The sequence below is a fragment of the Belonocnema kinseyi genome, chromosome 4 (genome assembly GCF_010883055.1).
Source record: "Belonocnema kinseyi isolate 2016_QV_RU_SX_M_011 chromosome 4, B_treatae_v1, whole genome shotgun sequence".
NCBI lineage: Eukaryota > Metazoa > Arthropoda > Insecta > Hymenoptera > Cynipidae > Belonocnema > Belonocnema kinseyi.
Window position 1 is genome coordinate 116,612,125 of NC_046660.1, and position 10,608 is coordinate 116,622,732.

Here is a 10,608-nt window from a genome sequence, read left to right on the forward strand (position 1 = left end):
TATTCGTTAATATTTTAGTTAATTTTAAATATTAGTTTCAATAATTTTATATTTGAAACCTCCACAAATAGAATTGAAAAATATCGCAGAGTTTTTTGGGTATTAAAATCGAACTTAAAATTTTGTAGAGATTATAAGAGGTGTAAATGAGAACTTGAAAAATATTGAAAAAAAAGAGATTCAAACAGGATTAAAATTGTACTAAATAAGACCTAAGAGAATCAAACAAGATCGAGGTTTTAAGAAAAAAAAGTCGTGATTTGATAGTGTGAATTTAATATTTGCTATAATTTTAAACATCCTGCAACTTTTTCGCAATACGTCAAAAAAATGAGAACTTAGAATCTAAAAATGTAGTGGTTGTGAACATTCGGGCTTTCAAGAATAGAAGTGCATTTTCGTTCATAGCATGTGACTTCCGGGCTACACCCTAATTCGTCTGTTGCCGCGAGGCGGATATTTCGATCAATTTGCCTGCCTCGCTGCGCCGACCAGACTTATATTACCAATACCTTTCCTTCGAGGGTAGACGTGCAATGTGCATACATAGGAGCGAAAGCGTTGAGAGTTGAGAGTTAAAAGCCATCGTGTCTCGGTGCAACCATCCGTTTCTGGTGATGCAGCAGTTGCCGCATACTTCTGCTTACATTGCCTTAAACGGAAAATATCTCTCCTCAACGGTTGCTCCAAAGACAAGTTTTTTACTTTCTTCATATGTATGTTTAACAAAATAATTATCATGGTGTAGTCATTGCATTTCAACTTGAAGGTAGGGGTTTTATATGTCTTGTAAGACTAATATGTTAAAATACAATAAAATTTATATTAGGCACAAAATTTTGAGATTATATCAATACAATAAATGTGTACGACTTAGTGGTGCCGTTCTATATGATACTGTCTTGTGATCGGGTCGGGATCGCGTCGATTTTATATTGGGTCGGGATCGTGTTTCCGATACCCGTACTCGGTTTTCTCTCGGCTCGGCTTTGGCTCAAAAAGTCGATATTATGCATAAAGAAATTCACATTTTCGGCATTTTCAAGCAAAAACAAATGTTTTTTTAAGCCGACCGTGCTCAAATCATATCCAATCAATGTAGTTATGCATTAACATTTGTTAATTTTCATTAATTTTTGAAAGTAAAATTTAAACTATTCCGTTTTGAATTGAAAATCTAGCTTTTTCAGTGAAATTAAAAATACAAATACTAGGTTGGAAATTCATGTTTCTGATCGAAAATACTAGAGTTTAGTTGACAGAAGTTGGATTGGAAGTTGAACTATATTGCTGAAAACTCGGGTTTTTAGTTTTTTCCAATTAAAAATCATTTTTTCCCTGGGAATTAAAGTATCATTTGTTGATAAAAAATTAATTTAAAAAAAATCAAAGGCAAGCGAACAATAATCAGTGAAGTATTTTCTAAAAAAAAATCCTTATAAATAATAATAATATTGATAATACATGTAACTATTTGGTTGAAAGCCCGTTTATTTGAGGTAGAAATGTGTTTTATTACTGAACATTCAAGTATTCACGTTAAAGGGTCATCATTGAATGCAAAAGTTTGTTTCTTCATTGGAAATTTCAACGACCTTGGTTTGGAAATTGATTTTTTTGTTGAAAATTTAACTACATTCTCGAAAACACGCTTTATCGTTTGATAATTAATTTTCTCAAATGAAAAGTTAACTGCAGGCTTCTAGTTACAAATTTATCTATTTCAGTTTAAAATTTAACTATGTAATTAAATGAAAATTAATTTTTCTGTTTGAAAATTAAAACTATTCTCTTCATTATTTGTGTTTTTGGTTAAATAATAACGTTTCTAACCTACTGAGCTTTTTAATTTTCGAGTAAACATTCATTACGAATTTAACATTATTTTTGATAATTCATATCGTGTCTGAAAATTTTTTCTTTTTGGTGTAAAATGAAGTGTCTTGGTTGAAAATTCAACTCCTTGTTTTAAAGTTAAGGTAAATTGTTGTAAGTTCATTTTATTTTTGACAAATTCAACTATTAATTTAAAAAAAAAACGTTCTTCTTGGTTGAAAATTTATTTTATATTTAAAAATGTAATTATTGCAGTTCAAGGTTCATCATTTTATTGGAAAAGTAATTTCTCGAATTACAAATTCAACATTTTTTTGAAGTTCGTTCTTTTTGAAGAAGAAAATTAATTTTTGATTGAAAATGTAACCGTTTCATTTCTGGTAAGAAACTTATCTTCTTGATTGAAAATTTACCTTTTTTTCTAAAAACTCATGTTTTTGGTGAAATATGAGTTTTCTTAAGTTCTTATGTATAAAATTAAAGTATTTAATTGAATGTTGTACTACATGGTTAAAATTTCAGTTGATTGGTTGAGGGGCTTAAATATTTTGTTGAAAACTCTTTTTCAGATTAAATATTACTTTTTTAAGTAACAATTTAACCATTCCATTTTCTATTGAAAATTCAACTATTGAGGTTTTTATTTAGAATTTATCGTAGATATTTGGTTTGTTAATGCAACTGTAGGAAATAAAGTATCACTAAATACCTAAAAATTCATATAATTAATAAAAAATTTCACTATTTTGTTAAAAATTAGTCTTTTGGTTTTTAAATTTATTACTTGTGGTAGAAAATTCATCTTTCTTGGTTGAAAATTCGAGAGTCTTCCAACAATATCGTCTGTTTGTCAACATTTTTCGTCTTTAGTTCAACTATTTTTCCAAAAATTTGCACTCTGAAATTTTGAAGAATCAGTAGAATGCAATCTATTTACGACAATTCAGCTGTAAGTTGTTCATTTTTCAATATCTGATTAATATTTGTTACTTTTAAATAAATAGTGCAATATTGCCACATACTAAAAAATATATTCTTATTGATTAAAAATATTTATAAATTGAATGAACATTGAAAATAGTTGCCATAATCGGCAGAATCGCACTTTCATGTTTCAAATGATTTAATTGTAGGCCAAAGTACAAATTTTCCACTATCTACGGGGGAAATATATTTCAGGATTTCCACTGTATCCATAACCGGTTTAACCAGGCTTTGCAGGAGTCAGGGGGGAAGGAAGATCACACGATCCCGAGCCGATATCTCGACTTCCCAATCCAAAGTCGAGTCGAGCTAAAACCGACACGAACCAAACCCGATACCGGAGGCTGGGATCGACTCGGGATCGTGTCGATATCGGGAAAGATCGCTCGACGGCATCACTAGTACGACTGATGAGTCACTGATTCCTGTATCACTCATAAGAGATTCAAATATTGAAAATTTTCACTGACTTAAATCCAAGAAGGAACTTTTGCATTTATATAATCATATTCATTAAACTATGTTCTAAAAATCAATTTTCCATGGTCTCACATCTTTAACATCAGTATAGCTTTTTATATTAAAAAAAATGCAATAACCGTGTCATGCGATCAGAATTTTGAAGTAAACTAAACTTAATTTCCATTAAATAAACATCAAGATGTTAACTTTGTCAGCGTAGGTTGCGGAATAAGATTTACTCTGCGCGTTTGATCTTCCTGGAAAGTGTCGCGTATAGTCCCAAAAAGTCGCCCCTCACGAAAAACTTTCGTAGATGCAAAAATGCATGAATACGTATATTAATTTATTTTAATCTATGTATGATATTATCAGACACCGTCCAAATATCAGTTTCGAAGTCTGGAATACTACTACAAAGAGTGGCTTTCCTGAGAAAGAAATATGTGAAAAGTCATTGTGCATTGCACTGTAAGACACACAGAAAAAAAGTTTCGTTTTTGTTATAGTTTCAAACAAGAACTCTCGATCTTAAAACAAAGGCCGAGTTTCTTAATTCAAACCTTTTTTGCTTTGCAGTCAATTTAGAATGTGGAATATTTAATTGCCCTCCAATCGTTTACTCTATTAACATTGCTTTCTTCTGTATAAAATTTACTTTAGTAAGAAGTTAAGAAATTCTTTAAAATTTTCACAAATTCGTAATTAGAATATTGTCAACAATCACAAAAAAGTATACTTTATTACACATGTAAAAATTCTTCCGAGAAATGTGTAATGTGTGAATCATGTAAAATGAAAGTTTGAGAAGTCGGTCGAAAAAGAATTCAATAGCACAGTAAAAAAAAGGATCAATTTGGTTGTAGAAAATTGTATCTAAACGTATGACAAATTAATACCAATGTCTACCGAACTTTATTTTAATTAATACTTTACTTGGTAGTTGACATTTAAATAGACATTATTATAAAATATATAAAACGTTAGGTAAAGATTAATGAAAAGTTGGATAAAACGATGTCGAGGACTCGGTAGAAAATATAAGAGGGTTTACAGGAAAGTTACGAGGGCATCACTGACGCTCGAGAAACTTCAACTACCAGTTTAGTAAACCGTAAGCTTCTGAGAATAAAAAAGAACTTATACGCAATCAACAGCATACAAACTATATATACACATTAGTCAGTCACAGCCAATCAGAATACAATCTCGTACACATTCACATACATAATTTAGCTTAAACAATTACATTAAATTATAATACAGTACATACGGTACATTCGCACGCTTTTAACAATATTAACGCTATTAAAAATCGAAAACGCTGTCGACGGGTTTCGAACCACCTAACCGAAGTTGAGATACCGGAAAAAAATCTCGACTATAAACTTGAAGTACGAGTACATCGGGGCCGTGCAAAAAATATCTAGGGCCTGTTTCAGCTAACATTTTTATTGTAAAATTTAATTGATGAGTCGGTTTTTTAATTGATGAGTAGTAAATAAAAACATTGGATGATTTTTTATTTAAAATTTTCCAACCTTGGAACCCTCAATTATTTAATTGTTAATATTTTAAATGTTTACATCGTCTACTTTTTTTAAATCTTTTTGATGTAAAATATACAAGCCATTAAAATTCAGCATTAAAAACCTGAAAATTAAGTTTATGTAAAATCTCCGAAATCAAATTAGGAGAAAATTTCAGGAACTCAATCGAATATACAAGCTAACACGCTTGACAGGATTTATTTATTGTATTGCATGAAACTTATATGCATGAAAATATGAATGTCTCTTCTTGGAATAAGTCTTTATTCAAGATTTGCAAGTAAAGATACTTTAATTTTTAATATGTGCAATTTATCATATAGATTCGAATGTTTTTTTTTAAATAATTTAATTTTAAATACTCACAATTAAACACTCTACAATATTAAAAATGTATAAATAAAAATGCTGGATAATTTTGAAGATCTAGACTTAAGTTTTCAACTCTACAGCTTCCAAATTGAAGAAATTTTTATTGTGTATCATCAGAATCGAAACTGTTTTAATGGTGAAACTTACATCATTTTCAACGTTTAATTTGACAAATTAAAAACTTTTCAATTTTAAAGGTGTATGAATAAAAATTCGTAACATGCATTAGGCACGAAAAAGTGATGATCACGAGGATATAAGGTTTTTGGGAATATAAAGAATTTATTTTATTGGACAATTTTTTAAATTTCTTACAAATAAGTTTCCTCATAAATCAATTAACCCCAGTTTTTCTTACTAAATACGTGAAAAACAATTTTTTTCATCCCACTGAACAGAAGAAAAAGCTAAAAATTTAATAGGAAAACCTCTAACATGGCAAAAACCACTAAAATGGCAGCACTCAGGCTTATATCAGGGGCGTCAACTTCGATTCATGGTAATTATATTTTTAATTTCCTACTTTAATGAAATCTTATTTAATTTTTCAATTTTACAAACTAATATTTATTAATGAATACAAAACGACAATGAGGACTGTAAGTAATTTGAAAATTCAACACCTTTTTCCAAATTAGAAAATTGGTGAATATCTTCGAGGTGCTCAGTACTTGCATTAGATCCTGAAAGATTGTGGAGGCGTTGGAAGATACTGCGTGACTATCGGTTTACCAAACTGTTGAATAAAGTCTAACCTAAAAAAATGAAAAGCTCGCTCACAGTGGACAAACTTTCATAAAGTATTCAGGAGATTATAACATAACCAAAATTAATTTTTCTCTAGAATCCATTTAAAACTTTACCAAACCTTTAAGGACATGTGATACTTACAGTTTCCCCGGCTTATTTTCCACAAAAATAAAAAAAAAATGTTAACTGCATTCGGATATGCTATAAAATATCATAACGGACGTCCCGAGACTCTTTTTTGAAGGATAATAACAAAAAAATTTATTTTGCTAAATAAAAATTTTATGCATATGCATTATTTTGAGGTTACGTCGTTTTTCATCTCTGCCTTTACGATAATCTGGAAATTATTTATGAAATAAACTTTTTTGATTGTCTGCAAACAAGGTTAGTTCCGGGATATTAGTTACTATGTTTATTTGTAAGTCCAAAGATTTCGGCCAAAAATATTGTGTAGTTTGGAAGTAACGCTCGGGTGAATTGTAACACACATAACCTAGAAATATACACGCACGTTGTTAGCAATATCAAAACTTTTTTGATAAAAAAAACACAAAAAAAGTGTGTGGGGACGTCCGTAAGCATGTTCGCTATCATTTCTCAAGTTTTTAAGACAAAACATTTATTATTCAAGAAAAAAAGTCGGGGGAACCTAAAACTGGTAAAGCGACAATGTTCAAAGTATTACATGCCCTTAAGTAAATAATACATTTTTTCCCTACAAAAAATGACCGAAATTTATCATTCTGTAACCGATTTTGAGGGAATTATTGTCATTGCATAATTTAAAGTTTGCTAATTGACTTTACATTTACAAACATTACTTAACAAGCATGAAACTTTATCCAATTTTTCCTGAATGTGTGACAGAATAGTTTTCAATAATTACACCACGTGCATTAATGATTACTTTTGAAAATCTTTACTGTGCATTTGGAAAATTTAATCTGCGTTATTAAAGTTTACCGAACTGGCATTTATTCTTTAATATTTCGCAAGACACAAATGATTACAATAATGCCAAACATTCTCCTTTTGGTCCATATATCCCAATTATATACTTAAAAGTTCGTAAAGTTTCTCAACCAAATTTTCTCCGTGTAGGTGAAGCATGTAACTAAACTTTGCAGCCTTTCTTGATGTGATTTCTGGCTGAAACGCTTATAAATTGTTAGCTAACACACCAATATGATTGTAGCTATGATAATAAAATTATTATGTAGGAAAGTGCATCCATAAATATTTTTATATTTATTCTACTTGATAGTTTTGATTTGTCAACAATTTCTTATACTTTGGCACTCGGTATGGTTTTATCACTGACTCCATTTCTGATGTTTTTTTGGCATTCTAACCTCAAAAAACTATTTTTACCCCTGAATGGCGAAAAACCAGAAAAGATGTACCCTGCTGTAGTAAAAAATGCTCATTGTTTAATTTGATCATAGTGAAAAACTTCGATGTATTCTGCAATTAAAATTTATTAGAATACCCTGTAAATCAGTAATACTTCCACGTTTTGTACCAACATCACTTTTTCCAGTCATTTTTTTCACTTATCATATATTTTATGTTTATAAAGATGAGATTTAAAATTAAACGCGTTTCATTATGCGGGATTTGCGACTTTGGATTCTGAAAATGAGACTTTAGTTCAGCTTGCATGAAGCACTCAGGACACGATGCGTGTTGACACCACTACTATCCGTTCACGATAGGAAATCCCCTCCAAAACAGTTGCACATTTTTGTAATTTACGCATAAGAAAAAAATCGGATAAAAACACAGTTTATACCATAATAAAGCTTACTTTATTGCGCTTCATACAGGTCCCCATTTGTTTATGTACAAAAATTCGTTCGGAAAATATCCTTCGCGTAAGGACGAAAACCGTGGCTTTTTCGCGTCACTCTCTACTTGCTTGACTTTCGATGACGATATCTTTGAAACGAACGATTTAAAAAATTTGAAAAAAATCATGCAGATGCTTTCATATTTTTACTATACATATGTGAAAATAAAATTACAATATATTAATAAAAATTAACGTAAAATGTATTTAAACATAACTATTCTATCTCTCGTAATGTACGTAGTAGAGAACTATATTTTTGATTGAATTGCTTGAAAAATTTCAACAAATACAATTAAATGAAAATTAGGAATAACAATCTTGAAACATATTAATTAATAACAAATAATCCTGGAAGACAAATTGCATGGTCTGTGGGTGTGCGGGCACTATGGACTATGCCGAGTATTGAATACCATAGCTGAAGATCACGTCGGGGGGTCCGCTCATTCGTCAAGCTTTGAAAAGAGGAAAAGGGTACTTTTATTTCGGGATGAAAGTATCGGGCAGTCGTCATTTCCTCCACGGTTACCTGAGCACCCTTCCCCTTCCAGTGTGCAGCGACACTACCCCTCACTGGATTCGAAGTTGCTTCAGGCCCACGATGCTACATCCCCTTTGGAGATAATCCCTTTGTTCTATTCCTATTTAAAGAATATCAGTATGTCCAAGAAAATCATTTAAATATACATAATTAGATTATTTTCAATCTAATAACGTATAAATATGATATATGCACATTTTATGGACGATAAATTAAACAATTTTCCACTTTTGGTCAATTATACATACAATACAATTATAAATATTGAATAAATAAAAACAATAAATACAATTTTCCACTTTTCAAGTTATCGTGGATTAATTATTGATTCAAGTTAACAAAAGTAAGTGTTTGAACAAGTTATTATTATTATTATTATTTATAAAAATATTCTCTTACAGTGATTCTCATATGTTGCAGTTTTTTCTAAAAATTTTCATTTTTGATCCACTTTTAAATTGTAGTGAGATAATAATTAATTTAACTTAACAAACGTAAGTTTCGGTCCACAATGGTGAGCCTTATCAGTGAGTTTTAATCAATTGTGTCTTATAATTGTTTTACAATTTTTACAATTGGAAGTGTTATTCTTTGGTTAATATCTCAGTTTCTAAATTATATACATTATTTAACTTAACATTTATATTTTATTTCATTTTATTAATAACTATTGATAAATCATTCAGTATTATTAAAACAATGTATTTTAACGAAATACAATATTGATGAAAAAAATTAGAATGTACTACAATTTTTTAACAAATTTTTTAAAGTTGTCAGAAAACATTGCAGTCCTTTTAAAAGAGGAACCTGTATTACAAAAATGAAATTATACAAAACTTTGCAGTTAAATAATTATTTAAGTATTCTTTAAAAAATGTTCTTTTCTTATCGACAAAAAGTTTAGTTTTAAAGGCGAACAATTATTGTTACTTTTACAAAAATAATTCTCATGGATTAAAAGCAAAATTATATAATTATATAACTACAATGCTCTTTTTTACAAATTTATTTTTTACTACAGTGTGATTTTGGAAATGCTTTCTTTCATAGAAATAATTTTAAAACAAGAAACTCAGTACATTTCAATTTAAAAATTGAAATTATGAACATTTTGAAAAATTTAAATTTAAATATTTTAACAGACATAAAGCTTTGTTAAAGGAAAATTTGTGTATAAGAAATGGAGGAAACATTTTTTTAAGCATAATGTTCCTCGCCAATCTATATTTCTACTACTGTGAAAAAAAGGCATCAACTTTTCGTTGATATAAGGAAAAGAAAAGTTAAAAAAAAATTTGAATAATTATCTATTTACAAAGTTTTTTTTAATTTTGTATTTTTACTACAGAGCGGCTTTCAAGAAAAAAAATTGACTTTCACAGATATAATTCCTCATCACACCAGAAAAATTCATTAAATAACACTATTTCTCTTATAAATAAAAAGCTGTGTTTAAGTTCTTTGACTGCAGTGTTTTCTGAAAACTTTAAAAAAATTTGTTTATAAATTTTGTTACAAGATTTTCCTACTACATTTTAATTGTTTTTTCATTAGTTGTTATTCGTTAAGAGATTTTTTTTAAGCATAGTACTTTCAATTGTAACAGAGCATACCTGCAAGAAATTATGTACTTTTCACAGATTTAAGAAAACTCACTGATAAGGATCGCCATTATGTGCCAAAACGTTTGAAACAAGTCAATTGTTTTCGATTCGCTTGACTCTAAACTTTAAAGACAACAATGTACATCAACAGTTTCTACAATACTAAGTTTTGAGGATCAATAACATCACCCAGCGATTATCAAGTTATCATTATTTTTAATAATATTCTCTTTTAATAATTTTCGAAAAATGCGGTTTTTTTTCTTAAATTTTCAACAGCTCTACCAACGAAAAAAACAATAGAAAATTGATTGAAAAATGATTGATTAACTCAATGGCAAGGAAATGGGTCATTTGAAAGACAAATGCATTATCTTTATGGGGGACATCACATCGAGGGCCTGAAGCAACTTAGTATCCAGTGAGGGGTAGTGTCGTTGCGCAGTGGAAGGGGAAGGTTAGGCAGGTAGGCGTAGAGGAAAAAACGATCGCCCGAAAGTATCTATTCCTGTTTTTCATGCAGTAGCTATCTCTTTTCTCTGAGTAGAGTAGTTAGTACGAGGGTGGATTGATAAGTTTCCGGCCTGACCAAGAAAAACAACGTTTTTAAGAATTTTTTTTTTTATTTCTCAACATAATCTCCTCCAAGGCTGA

General features: G+C 29.6%; 1 protein-coding gene across 3 annotated transcripts in view; it reads left to right on the top strand.

Annotated features, from left to right (window-relative positions):
- The window catches only part of LOC117170723 (caskin-2), a 275,083-nt gene that overhangs the window by 155,094 nt on the left and 109,381 nt on the right, over positions 1 to 10,608 (top strand). The window lies entirely within an intron of this gene.